This window comes from Hibiscus syriacus, unplaced genomic scaffold (assembly GCF_006381635.1).
Source record: "Hibiscus syriacus cultivar Baekdansim isolate YM2019G1 unplaced genomic scaffold, ASM638163v2 tig00111650_pilon, whole genome shotgun sequence".
In the NCBI taxonomy this organism is placed as follows: domain Eukaryota; kingdom Viridiplantae; phylum Streptophyta; class Magnoliopsida; order Malvales; family Malvaceae; genus Hibiscus; species Hibiscus syriacus.
Window position 1 is genome coordinate 2,046,451 of NW_024063146.1, and position 14,228 is coordinate 2,060,678.

At 34.6% G+C, this 14,228-nt stretch overlaps 1 pseudogene; it reads left to right on the plus strand.

Moving 5' to 3' along the window:
- The first annotated feature begins 600 nt into the window (after positions 1-600).
- Positions 601-11,178, plus strand: LOC120166930 (annotated as a pseudogene).
- Positions 11,179-14,228: the final 3,050 nt, after the last annotated feature.

The window sequence follows — 14,228 nt, forward strand, 5'->3', positions numbered from 1 at the left end:
AATGCCGCTGATATGTTCACCAAGCCAGTTACGACAGACAAGTTCAAGCATTGCTTGGACTTGTTGAATGTTTCGAGTTGTTAAAGAAGCAAGGTAACCCAACCCACATTGAAGTTTCCAAGGGGCAGGATATTCGCCAAGGTGGAGATTTGTTATGTATGGCTCATAAAAAGTCTCGTTGTGGGGTTACGAATTATGTGGGTTGGGGGTGTGGGGGCGCAGCCCCCGCGGTACGGTACAGGGTTGATTTTGTAATTATGTACCAGGGTTTTCTATTATAAATAGAGATGTAACCTAGACCTAAAAGATCATTGAATAAAACTTCTAGCGCCGCCTAGGCACCGAGGACGTAAGCACATTGCCGAACCTCGTAAAATTCTCGTGTTCTTTCGTTTTCTTTACCCGTTTTCGTCAACAGAGAATCCGTCTGGTCTTTTGACAGGAATAAGATATAATGGAATGGATAATGTTTTTTACTGGAGACACCGCAACGACGATAGAGGGTATGGATTATTTTTAATTAACATGCAACTGTTGTCGTCTCCCTCGTTTGTTTTTCAATTTTTTAACCGTATAAAATGGAAATATATTTACGGGTACTGGGACATTTTTACGGATCACTGTCCCATGGACAAGTATGTTCTCCTCCTTCTCTCTTCTTCTTCACCCTCTCTATTCAACTTTTTTAATTTGATAATATTGATGCTACTGCAGATTAATCACAGAACATTTCAAGGTTATTGCACGAACTGATGAGTTAGTAGAGCTTTCCTTCACCAAAAGATGGAATTCCACAACCGATTATCACAAGCATGTTCCCTTAAACATTGACAAAAGGTGTGCAATTGCTTTCAAACAACCCTCAATATTCTTCTAAGATGACTGTGCAGCTTGTATATTTTATTTCTTCCAGGTTCTTAGTACGACGAGGCATTCCGGGACTCTACATGTATGGTATTTTCGAGAGGGAAGAAGATTTTCCGGATGCTAGCATGGACCACATAAGGATTGTTTTCAAGCTCAGGGAAGACAGGTAAAACAAAGATGAATTCCTTAATAGCTACATGTATGTATGAGATCCTTTTTTCCATAATAAGTGATGTTAAAGGTTCATGTGACATTTTGGTTTAGGTTTCGGTTCATGGCACTATGAGACAGCAGACAAAGAATCATGCCTAGTACATATGATCGAAGTAGTATCCGCTCCCAGACTCTTGCCTTCAAAGAAGCCGTCGTATTGACGAATCCATCTGATCCTCAACTTAAAGGAGAGGTATTTCTTTTTCTTTTCTTTCTTTTTCATTTCACGAAAGAACTAAACTGAGCTTCATTGTATAGTACTATTATTGAAGTCCCTTGATAATTGTGGGTTGTAGGTTGATGACAAGTACCAATATTCGATTGAGAACAAAGATAATAAGCTTCATGGATGGATATCTGATGATGATGCCGTTGGTTTCTGGATAATCACACCAAGCTCTGAGTTCAGAGCCGGTGGCCCTCACAAGCAGGGCCTCGCTTCTCATCCTGGTGCCACATCTCTCTGTGCAAGTCAATTTATAAGCCAACATACCATACATACATGCATAAATTATAAAAACTTGTAATAATTTTCATTTAGCTAGAAAGGATTGTCTGATATTTTCATTGTTTTCATGGTGTAGATGATGGTTACCGCTCACTATGCCGGGAAAGATTTTGACACAAAATAAGAAAGGCGGGCATTGGAAAAAGGTTTTCGGTCCTGCTTTTATTTATCTTAATTCTGCTTCTTCCAGTAAAAATCACCGCAAGACACTGTGGAATGACGCTCAAAGACAGGTTTTCTCATTACTAGCAAGATCGGGTAATCTTAAATTTATGGTATTGACTATTGAGCAACTAACTCATTTGTCACTTATTTGTGCACCATTAGTTGAGTGAAGAAATCAAAAGCTGGCCTTACAATTTCACTCAATCGGAAGATTTTCCTCATGCTGAGCAGCGAGGCGAAGTTAGCGGTCAGTTACTAGTGCGAGACAGGTACAATAATAAGGAATTAGTGACGGCGAAATCTGCCTTTGTGGTGTTGGCTGCGCCTGGAGATGCAGGATCATGGCAACACGACGGGAAGGTGAATATTGTTAACCAAGGCACATCTTAAGTCATAACTATAGACGTATGTGAATATCCACAGCTCTGGTTTCTGTCATGTTCATTTCTGTTTTCAGGGTTATCAATTTTGGACTCAAGCCGATAACGATGGCCGTTTTCCATATAAAAAATGTCCGACAGGGGTTGTATAACTTGTATGCATGGGTCCATGGTTTCATTGGAGACTACAAATTAGATCTCAACATCACTATCCGACCAGGTCAAATTTATTTCCATGTTATTTTACTTCTTTGGACCATTTGGTTCATGAAATCACATAATCTTTTTTCCCTAATTGCCTGTGCAGGAAACAAGATTAGCTTGGGTACTCTAATATATGATCCTCCAAGGAATGTTCCTACGTTGTGGGAAATTGGGATTCCTGACCGCACAGCAGCCGAGTTCTTCATACCCTGACCCGTTGCTTGTTAACTCATTGTGCCTTGATGAAATGGACAAGTAATCTCTATTTAACCTCTTGCTCATGCATACCATTCAGCCTAAAGATTTCCAAACATATTTCTTCAACTTAAGAGTATGTTTTTCCAATGGACAGGTATAGACAATACGGATTATGGGATTGCTACTCGGAGATTTACCGTGACAGCGATCTTGTCTATACGATCGGCACTAGTAACTATTCTCAGGATTGGTTCTTTGCTCATGTTCCCAGGTGCCAATTTCAACTCCATAAATTCCTCAACATATATTCAGGGTGTAGAGTGTCTAGGATCTAATATTTTCTATTTACAGGAACATAGGGAACAATACTCTCCGGCCGACCACATGGAAGATTAAGTACAATCTCCAGGATGTAAATGAGACAGGAACTTACACTCTTCAGTTGGCCTTGGCAGCAGCTTCTTATGCTGAAGTACAGGTATAAATCTCACCATCCTTGGTCCTCATTTATCAGGGACAGAATGTAGCCTAGGCTTTTCACTTACTCTCTATGCTAGTGAATCTTTTACAAATGTATTCATAGGTCCGATTCAACGATCCGAATGTTGTTCGACCATATTTTACAACGAGGAGAATAGGTTACGACAATGCGGTAGCACGACATGGAATTCATGGAATGTACAGATTGTATAGTATAAATGTGGCTGGTAACAGATTTGAGAAAGGGGAGAATGTTGAAAGTAAGCAATTTTACAATTGATTTCTGAACTTTCGGTGGAAAGTGTGCATATTAAATGCACCGAATTAATTAGTCAAATTGGGATGGTTGGGCTGCAGATTTAGTTGAAAATGTAAAAGGGTAAAATACCCAATTTAGTCACTTTACTTTTAGGGTATTTACAAGATTAATCCTTAAGTTTCAACTATAAATACCCTAGCTCATTTAGCTTCAAAACCATCTCAAAGCATTCTAGCTTTCTTCCAATACTAGAGAGAGTTTCTTGAGAGTTGTTTTCTCCTTTTTATCAAGAGAGAATTATCATTGTTTTCTCATTGGTATATCGAGAGAAGTTGTAATTCCTATTTTCTCATAGTGAAATTCTTCTATTGTTGCCCGTGGTTTTTACCCTATATTATTTAGGGGTTTTCCACGTAAATTTTTTGTCTCTTTTATCTTCAATTTTTATTTTCTCAAATTATCAGTTGCGTTTTTTCTCTATCCGATAGCCGTTTTCCGCAACAATTGGTATCCGAGCCAGATTAGAGTGTGTAATATCTGCTTATTGTCTTTGTGGTTGCCACCAAAAGGTGGATCCTCCAACATAAGAAAGTAAGAAGTTATTACCTATTCTTTGAAGGTTCCAAAGAACTATTCATGATAGTGAAATAGTGGGAGCTATCCGTAAAAGAAGCTATGGCAACGAAATTTGATATTGAAAAATTCAATGGGAGAAATTTCTCATTGTGGAAATTGAAGATGAAGGCCATCCTGAGGAAAGACGGTTGTCTAGCAGGTATAAGTGAAAGGCCGGTGGATTTCATACATGACAACAAATGGAACGAGATGGACGGGAATGCTTTGGCAAACTTTCATCTAGCATTAGCAGATGAAGTATTGTCAAGCATCGAGGAGAAAAAGACAGCTAAGGAGATATGAGATCATCTCACCAAATTGTACGAGGCCACATCGTTGCACAATAAAATTTTCCTTAAGAGGAAATTGTATACTCTCCGGATGTCAGAATCTACTTCAGTGACGGAGCACTTAAACACATTGAACACGTTATTTTCTCAACTTACATCCTTAAGATGTACAATAGGAGAACAAGAACGTGTTGAACTTCTACTTCAAAGTCTACCGGATTCGTATGATCAACTCATCATCAACTTGACAAACAATAATGTCACCAGTCCAGTCTTCGAAGACGTTGCAGCTGCTGTTCTACAAGAAGAAAATCGACGCAAGAACAAGGAAGACAGACAAGTAAATCTGCAACAAGCAGAAGCATTGACAACGATGAGAGGGAGATCAACAGAACGTGGCCAAAGCAGCAGTTACAAACATAGTAGATCAAAGTCGAGAAGTAAGAAGAATTTAAAATGCTACAACTGGGGAAAGAAGGGTCACTTGAAGAAGGATTGTTGGAGTCTAAATAAAAACTCCAATCCACAAGGCAATACCACAAACACTTCAGATGATGGAGATGCTCTATGCTGTAAAGCGTCAACCACCGTGGAAGGCAGAAAAAGATTTGCATATATATGGCTCATTAATTCGGGAGCAACATATCACATGACCTCAAGAAGAGAATGGTTCCATCATTATGAACCTGTCTCAGGAGGATCTGTGTATAGTTGCAATGATCATGCCTTGGAGATCGTTGGCGTGGGAACCATCAAATTGAAGATGTATGATGGAACAATTAAAGTTGTTCGAGATGTGCGGCACATGAAAGGCCTGAAGAAAAATTTATTATCCTACGGATTGTTGGATAATAATGCAAGCAAGATTGAAACACGGAAAGGAATCATGAAGGTGTTCCGTGGAGTGCTTGTGGTGCTGAAAGGCGAAAAGATAGCAGCAAACTTGTATATGCTGAAGGGAAAGACTTTGCTAGAAGCAGAAGCCTCTGTTGCCTCATGTAGTTCAGATTCTGCAATGCTATGGCATCAAAAACTTGGACACATGTCAGAACAAGGAATGAAATTCCTTGTGCAGCAAAAGCTACTTCCAGGCTTAACAAAGGTAACGCTTACTTTGTGTGAGCATTGCATAACAAGTAAGCAGCATCGGTTGAAATTCAAAACGTCAAATTCTATAGGCAAAAATGTTCTAGAATTGGTTCATTCTGACGTATGGCAAGCACCAGTTACATCCCTAGGCAGAGCAAAATATTTTGTCTCATTTATTGATGACTACTCCAGGAGATGTTGGGTGTACCCTATTAAGAAGAAGTCAGTTGTGTTTTCAACTTTCAAAAACTTCAAAGCGCGGGTGGAACTTGATTCTGGAAATAAGATCAAGTGTTTCAGAACAGATAATGGAGGAGAATACACAAGCGAAGAATTTGATGACTTTTGCATGAAATAAGGCATCAAAAGACAGTTCACAGTGGTGAACACTCCTCAACAAAATAGAGTGGCAGAGTGGATGAACAAAACCTTGTTAGATAGAACAAGAGCAATGTTGAGGGATGCAGGCCTAGAAAAATCATTATGGGCAGAAGCAGTCAATACCGCCTGTTATTTGGTGAATCGAGCTCCATCAACTGCAATAGAGCTAAAAAACACCAATGGAGATGTGGACTGGTAAACCAACTGATTATTCAAACCTCTATGTATTTGGAAGTATTGTGTACGTGATGTACAACTCCTAAGAAATCTCAAAGCTGGATCAAAAATCCAGGAAATACAAATTCTTAGGGTATGCTGATGGAGTAAAGGGGTATCGCATGTGGGATCCCACTTCCCGCAAAGTGATCATCAGCAAGGATGTTATATTTGTAGAAGATAAACTACAAAGAAAAGAAGACGATGATAGCGCTGAAAAGTCAGAGACTACTCAGATACGTGTGGAAAAGGAGGTTGAACAAGGAGATTCTTCTGAAGCAGAACCAGCTCATGATGAACAAGAACCAGAAATTTTTGAAGCTCCAACAATTCGTCAATCAAATCGTGTGAGAATACGTCCCAATTGGCACTCAGATTATGTTATAGAAGGTAATATTGCATATTGTCTTTTAACAGAGGACGGTGAGCCATCAACATACCAGGAGGCAATAAACAACTCAGATGCTTCACTGTGGATGATGACGATGCAAAAAGAAATTGAAGCCCTTCAAAAATATAATACATGGGACCTTGTGCCACTACCACAAGAAAGGAAGCCAATTGGTAACAAATGGGTCTTCAAAATCAATCGAAATGGTAACGATCAAGTGGAGAGGTATCGTGCAAGACTGGTGGTCAAAGGATATACTCAAAAAGAAGGTCTTGATTTTAATGAAATCTTTTCTCCTGTGGTTCGACTAACAACAGTTCGAGTAGTTTTGGCAATGTGTGCTACATTGAACTTACATCTAGAGCAACTAGATGCTAAAACAGCTTTTCTTCATGGAAATCTAGAAGAAGATATTTACATGCTCCAGCCTGAAGGTTTTGAAGAAAAAGAAAAGAAGAACATGGTTTGCAGGTTGAACAAATCTTTGTACGGTCTAAAGCAGGCGCCGAGGTGTTGGTATAATAGATTTGATTCATTCATTATGTACCTTGGATACAATAGACTTAATGCAGACCCTTGTGCTTATTTCAAGAGGTCTGGTGATAACAATTTTGTTATATTGATGTTGTATGTGGATGACATGTTGGTTGCAGGACCCAACAAAGATCATATTGAAGAATTTAAGGCACAACTGGCTAGGGAATTTGAAATGAAGGACTTGGGATCAGCAAACAAGATTCTAGGGATGCAAATTCACCGAGACAAAAGTAATAGGAATATTTGGCTTTCACAAAAGAATTACTTGAAGAAGATCTTGTCACGATTCAGAATGCAAGATTGTAAGCCAATTTCTACCCCTCTTCCTATTAACTTCAAATTATCCTCCAGTATGAGTCCTAGCAGCGAAGAAGAGATGATGGAGATGTCTCGAGTGTCGTATGCATCATCAGTGGGAAGTTAATGTTCGCTATGATATGCACAAGACCAGACATTGCACAAGCAGTGGGAGTGGTTAGTTGGTACATGGCGAATCCAGGAAAAGAGCATTGGAATACAGTAAAGAGGATCCTGAGATACATCAAAGAGACCTCAAATGTTGCATTATGTTACGGAGGATCAAACTTACTAATAAATGGGTATGTAGATTCTGACTATGCAGGGGATTTGGATAAAAGCAAATCTACTATAGGATATGTGTTCAAAGTTGATGGTGGAACTGTAAGTTGGGTTTCAAAATTACAGTCAGTTGTGGCTACATCCACAACAGAGGCAGAATATGTAGCAGCTACACAAGCCAGTAAAGAAGCAATTTGGTTGAAGATGCTATTGGAGGAGCTTGGGCACAATTAAGAGTATGTCTCTCTGTTTGTGATAGTCAAAGCGCCTTGCATCTAGCAAGGAATCCAGCATTTCATTCAAGGACAAAGCACATACGAGTTCAGTACCATTTCATTCGTGAAAAGGTGGAAGAAGGGACGTAGATATGCAGAAGATTCATACCAAAGACAACATAGCAGATTCATGACGAAGGCGATCAATGCTGATAAATTTACTTGGTGTCGATCCTCCTGTGGCCTATCAGAGACATAAGCAACATGAAGGTAAAAGGTAGAAAGAATGGTGTGAAGATATGATTGTTCCAATCTAATCTTCAAGTGGGAGATTGTTGAAAGTCAGCAATTTTACAATTGTTTTCTGAACTTTCGGTGGAAAGTGTGCATATTATATGCACCGAATTAATTAGTCAAATTGGGATGGTTGGTCTGTAGATTTGTTGAAAATGTAAAAGGGTAAAATACCCAATTTAGTCACTTTACTTTTAAGGTATTTACAATATTGGTCCTTAAGTTTCAACTATAAATACCCTAGCTCATTTAGCTTCAAAAACCATCCCAAAGCATTCTAGCTTTCTTCCAATACTAGAGAGAATTTAGAGAGTTTCTTGAGAGTTGTTTTCTCCTTTTTATCAAGAGAGAATTATTATTGTTTTCTCCTTGGTAGATCGAGAGAAGTTGTAATTCCTATTTTCTCATAGTGAAATTCTTCTATCGTTGCCCGTGGTTTTTACCCTATATTATTTAGGGGTTTTCCACGTAAATTTTGTGTCTCTTTTATCTTCAATTTTTATTTTCTCAAATTATCAGTTGCGTTTTTACTCTACCCGATAGCCGTCTTCCGCAACAGATAACACAATATTTATAACTCAGAGCAGAAGAATGGGGACATTCAACGCAGTCATGTATGACTATATCCAATTAGAATAACCTAAAGTTTAATTAATTTTAGTAGTAAATGTATAAATACAGGATAGGAATTAGGATAGGAATTATATATGTTTTCTTTAATTACATTTTTTGTCACATAAATATTAATAATAGTGACAAAAATTTAAACACAATATTATTCTTATTAGTAACAAATATTTTATCACAACTTCATAATTAAATTGATTAATTAAAAATTAATTATGAAATCAGTTATAGTAGGATATTACATTTTTTAGTTGTAGCCATCTTCTTTAGGAACTTGTATTGCAATCATTGTCGCCAATTAGGGCGAGCCCTCCCAACCCAATTTGCTTAAGGGATCTAGTGTCTCGTCACTTTAGACCAATTGATTGTTGGTTTCACATGTTATTTTTTGATAAAACAAAACTATACATGAATTTTAAGATGATCGAACCTAGAACCTTCATATGAAAAGTGCAAGCCTAACAACTATGCTAATAAATAAATATTTATTTTTGACAAAAAATAATATTTAGGGTAAACTATTGTTGGAATTAATTTTATTTATTTCATGAAAGTATATTAATTATAATATTAATTATTATAAAAATAATATAATTAATTTTTTTATGATTTCTCATATGAAACACGTTCGTGAAAGAAAAATATAAAAAATAATTAGGTTTATTTCAAAATATAGGCATATAAATATTAATATTTAAACCTAAAATAATAAAGTGTCCTTAAATTATATTTAATAAAATAAATAAAAATAAAAATATTTGACAAACGTTTTAACCCCTTATTATGGAAGTCCTAAATTAAAAAAACGAAATACTAATAATTAGCTGGTATTTATAAAATTCATATATATCTAAATAAAGATCATAAGTTACATATAAAACTAATCAATTTTTTAAGAAAAACTAATTATAATTGAAGATTAAATGGCATTGTCAAAGTTTATAGTGACCAAATAGAAATAGGACACAATTATTCACTTCCATCGTGACAAAAACAATTATCTTGACAAATCACCAACTAAAACTAATGACAAATTGTTTTCTTTAAAATTATGAAAATAACAACTACTTAATATATTGCCACACTTATAATTTTCGCGAGAAAAATAATTTAACATCAATTAAAGCATTTTATTAGTGACTAATTGATAATGACAACTTGCTTTTGTCACAATAAACACTATTAGTGATGAGTTACTTGTGATGTGCTTTAAAATCGTCACAATTATTACCTAATGAGTGACCAACAGAAAAATGTCACAATTACTCATTTCAAGAGTGACAATAATAATTTTCGTCACAAATAACTTACTTTTTGTGATGAGATTCTTCAATGTGACAATTAAATGGCCATTAAAGATCTTATTTCTTGCAGTGACAACACCCGATTGCTTTCGAGAAACCTCTTATCCAAACAGCATGGTGATCGCGCAAAACACCAAATGACTGCTCCAAACATAAGTCCCAATCATCCATGTTAATAGGATAAGTGATAGGCTACCGCAGGTTGCATTCACAACTGATCTTTTTGAGAGATCAAACGAAATGCAACTTCCATCGTAAATGCCTCGTTTTGGCCTTGAAGCTTTTGCACCCGAGTCTACCTAATCCTGTAGGTCGACAAATCTCCTTCCATTTAACAATATGCGTACCAGGAGAACCTTCAACACGCCCCAAATAAAATTTTGGATTAGACACTCAAAATCCGCAAAAGTTCCTTTAGGTAAATGATATGTTGCATAGCGTAAGAAGGTAGTGCTGCAGTAACATGGATTTAGCCTGCGTGACGCGGCTGGCTAAAGATAGGTTTCTAGCTTTCCACCCAGTTGATTTATCTCCGACTTTCTGGGTAATATACTGATATGTTGCAAGAGTGACTCGTTTATGGAGTAAGTGACCCCGCAAATACTTCACTAAATCATCAACTTGTGTGAAACGAAAGCCACAAGTACTGTCCTATCGAGATGATTCATCAACATTCTTGGAAAAATAAATATTGGTTTTAGCAAGATTAATCTTGTGACCGGAAGGATCACTAGAATGCCGATTGTTGACGTGGACGACATACCAAAACAATATCGGTTTGTAGAAAAAAACTTTGACAAAATCTGATACAATTTCACGTTAATGAGTTTTAAAACTACTTACGAATTACTTTTATAAACATTGAATTACTTGACCGGAAGCATATATACATGGTTTAGTGGATAAACATTGAATTACTTTTATAAAGATCTCAAGTTTAATCATCCCCAGACATATTTTGACACAATTTTTAAAGTGGTGATATAGTTTAACTTTTTTTTATTAGTATGTGATTAATATAAGATAATATATGTTCAAAAACTCTTAATCATTTGAAAATAAATGTTTATACACCCATACATACACAGTATTCGAACCCGAAACTTTAAGAAATAACAAAAATTTATTAATCACTTAGATAATATAGTTTAACTTAAATATTAATTTTGATGAAATAGAAACACGAAATGAATCGAAGTCTAGAGAAGAAAAAGAAAGGTGTAGGCATCTAGATGGGCAGGACAGTAGGTGCAATCCTTCAATTGATCCAAGCTACAAACATGGACCTGCAACAGAAGTAAATGATGAGCTCAAATCCAAGGAACAAATTGATGGAGCAACAACGGTTAGGAACGACAATCCGTGAAAAAAACAAGGATAAACTATGCGTTTAGCATCTAAACTATCAGTTTTTGTTCATTTTAGTATTTAAACTTTTATTTTTTTCAAAATCATATCTAACGTTTAGTTTTTGTTTCATTTTAGTACCCGTCATAAAAAAACTTAACAAACTGACTGATGGGGCATAACTCCAGTGGACGAACAACCAATTTGAACGGTGGACCACTAGAGAATTATGAGTCGACTAATATAGTCTAATTTTAGCCCACCGGACGGTGGACATGGAGATTAGAGGATGAAGAAATCGAAAAGTCCACCGTCGATTTGGGGAGATTGAGGCGTTTCCCGATGAAACGGAGGCTAGAATTGCGTTTAGAGGGGTTGAAAAAGTATGAACTGGAAAGTTTGGACTTCAGCGGCCGACGATTGTAGACGCGACCGCTGACGAGCACGTCCGTTAAGATTTTAACGGCGGGGTACTAAAATAAAACAAAAACTAAATACTAGTTATAGTTTTGAAAAAAAAATGAAAATTTAGATACTAAAACGAATTAAAATTGATAGTTTAGATGCTAAACATGTAATTTACTAAAAAACAATAACAATAATTAGTATTTTAAAAAAGGAAGTTATATAACAGAAAAAAGATGTACAGAAAGATGTTATCTGAGATTTTAAAGAAAATATTCAATCTTCTTCTTTTCTGCATACAAATTTCTATTTTCACAATTGGGCTATGACGTCAAATTGTGTGTGTATGTGTGGTTTTAATTGCAAATTCCATGTTGAAACTGTGAAATGTATTTGCATACTCTGGAAGAACAGATTGAGATGCTGGAGATGATTCGTTTGATCCTCTGGGTTTGTTGTCTAATTTCTTGTCTCTTTGATTTTCCATTAGATTGCGCCAGTTTCTTAGATCTTTTAATTTCATGTTAAAGAACATGTTAAATGATTAAATTGAAGCTTTAGTTATAATTTAGGGGACAAATCCGATATTAATCCTTTTTATTAAGGGTAAACTATGCATTTAGTACCTAAACTATCAGTTTTAATCCGTTTTAGTGCCTAAACTTTTAATTATTTTTAAAACCATACCAAAAGTTTAGTTTTTGTTTCATTTTAGTACCCCACTATGAAGTTTTGAAAAAAAAATGAAAGTCTAAGTACTAAAACACATTTAGTACCTAAATCATACTTAAGTTTTGAATTTTGTTTTTTGAAAATTTAGGTCTAAAACTGATAAAAAATAATAGTTTAGGTACTAAACGCATCAAGCTTTTAACGACGAGTATCAAAACGAAACAAAAAGTAAACTTTAGGCATGGTTTTGAAAAAATTAAAAGTTTAGGTACTAAAACGGACCAAAATTGATAGTATAGATTTTACATGTGTAATTTACCCTTTTATTAATGTATCACATAATTAACTTAACATGAGTTAACGGCATAATAATCATTTTATGATTTTTTTAATAAACTTAGTGACTAAAATGAAAAACTTATTCAATTTTAGTGACCAAGAGGTATAGTTAACCTAACATATTTTTAAAGGCATAATGACATAAATAGCCCCTAACGTTTACCAAAATATTTATATTAGTCTCTATTCTTTTTTAGCATTTTAGCCCCCAACGTTTCACTTTGGGGAAAAAAGCTCATTCTATAGATGATAAACATTAGTTAACATACGATTAATGTCTCGAAATATGAGCATTTTTAAGCTAAAATAAAACGTTGAGGGCTAAAATGCTAAAAAAAAGAATAAGGGACAGTGATTATTCTGTCGAATGTTAGGGGTCCTTTTGTCCTAAAATGAAATGTTATTAGTCAAAATGCTCCAAAAAGAATAAATATGTGCCAAAATGATTATTTTAGGGTAAATCACGTATTTAGTACCTAAACTATCAGTTTTGATCTATTTTAGTACCTAAACATTCAATTTTTTTAAAATCATACCTAAAGTTTATTTTTTGTTTATTTTAATACCCCGTCGTTAAAAACTTAACGCGTTTAGTACATAAACTATTAGTTTTCATCCGTTTTGGTACCTAAATTTTCAATTTTTCCCCCAAAACTTAATTATGATTTAGTTACTAAACATGTTTTGGTAGTTAGACTTTCATTTTTTTCAAAACTTAATGGCGGGTAATTAAAATAAATAAAAACTAAATTTTAGGTATGGTTTTGAAAAAATTAAAAATTTAGGTGCTAAACCATATCAAAACTGATAGTTTAAGTATTAAATACGTAATTTACCCTTTTTTAATAGTATAGGGTGACTACAATATATTATATGTTCAAAATTTTCTTAATTATTTAACAACGATCACACATCTTGTAAATACAACTAATCAAACCTATGACCTTTATGTAGTATCATTTAGTCAAATTTTAAAATTTTTTATCTTAAAATAAAATATTAAAAATTAAAATATAATAAAAAATATCAAAATAATTATTTAATCAAAAGCTATACATATTTTTATTATAAAATTTCTAAATGACTTGTTTACTTTTCAATGATAGTACTTTAACTTTTACGTAAAGCTGTCAAATACTCTTGTAAAAAACGTACCAATTGTTGTCATAAATTCAATTAACTAAATTTGCACAAATTTAAATAACCGTGAAACAACAGTAATTAAAGGGGGACAAAATAAAAACAGTAAAAATGGTGAATACGCAGAGGCGGAAAATACTTGGGATTAGTGGGCATGGCTGCCCAAAATTTAAAAATTTATAATTTATAATTTAGATCTTTAAAAATTTAATTTATTCCTCACATTTTTTTTAGAAATTCAGCTTAAATTTTAAAATTTTAAAATGTTTTTAATTAAATCCCTTATGTAATTTTTTAAAATTTTCATTAAATCTCTCAAAATTTCAAAAGTTTTAGTTAGACCCTGATTTTTTTTTTTGTAAAAATATAAACTAAACTATTCATTTTTTCAAAATTTTAATTTAAACCTCTTAACATTTTAAAATTTTAAAATTTTAAATTGACTCATAAAATTCTATCACCAAGTTCTGCCAATACGTAAAAATCAGGAGTTTGTGCTTTGTCACGAGAAGA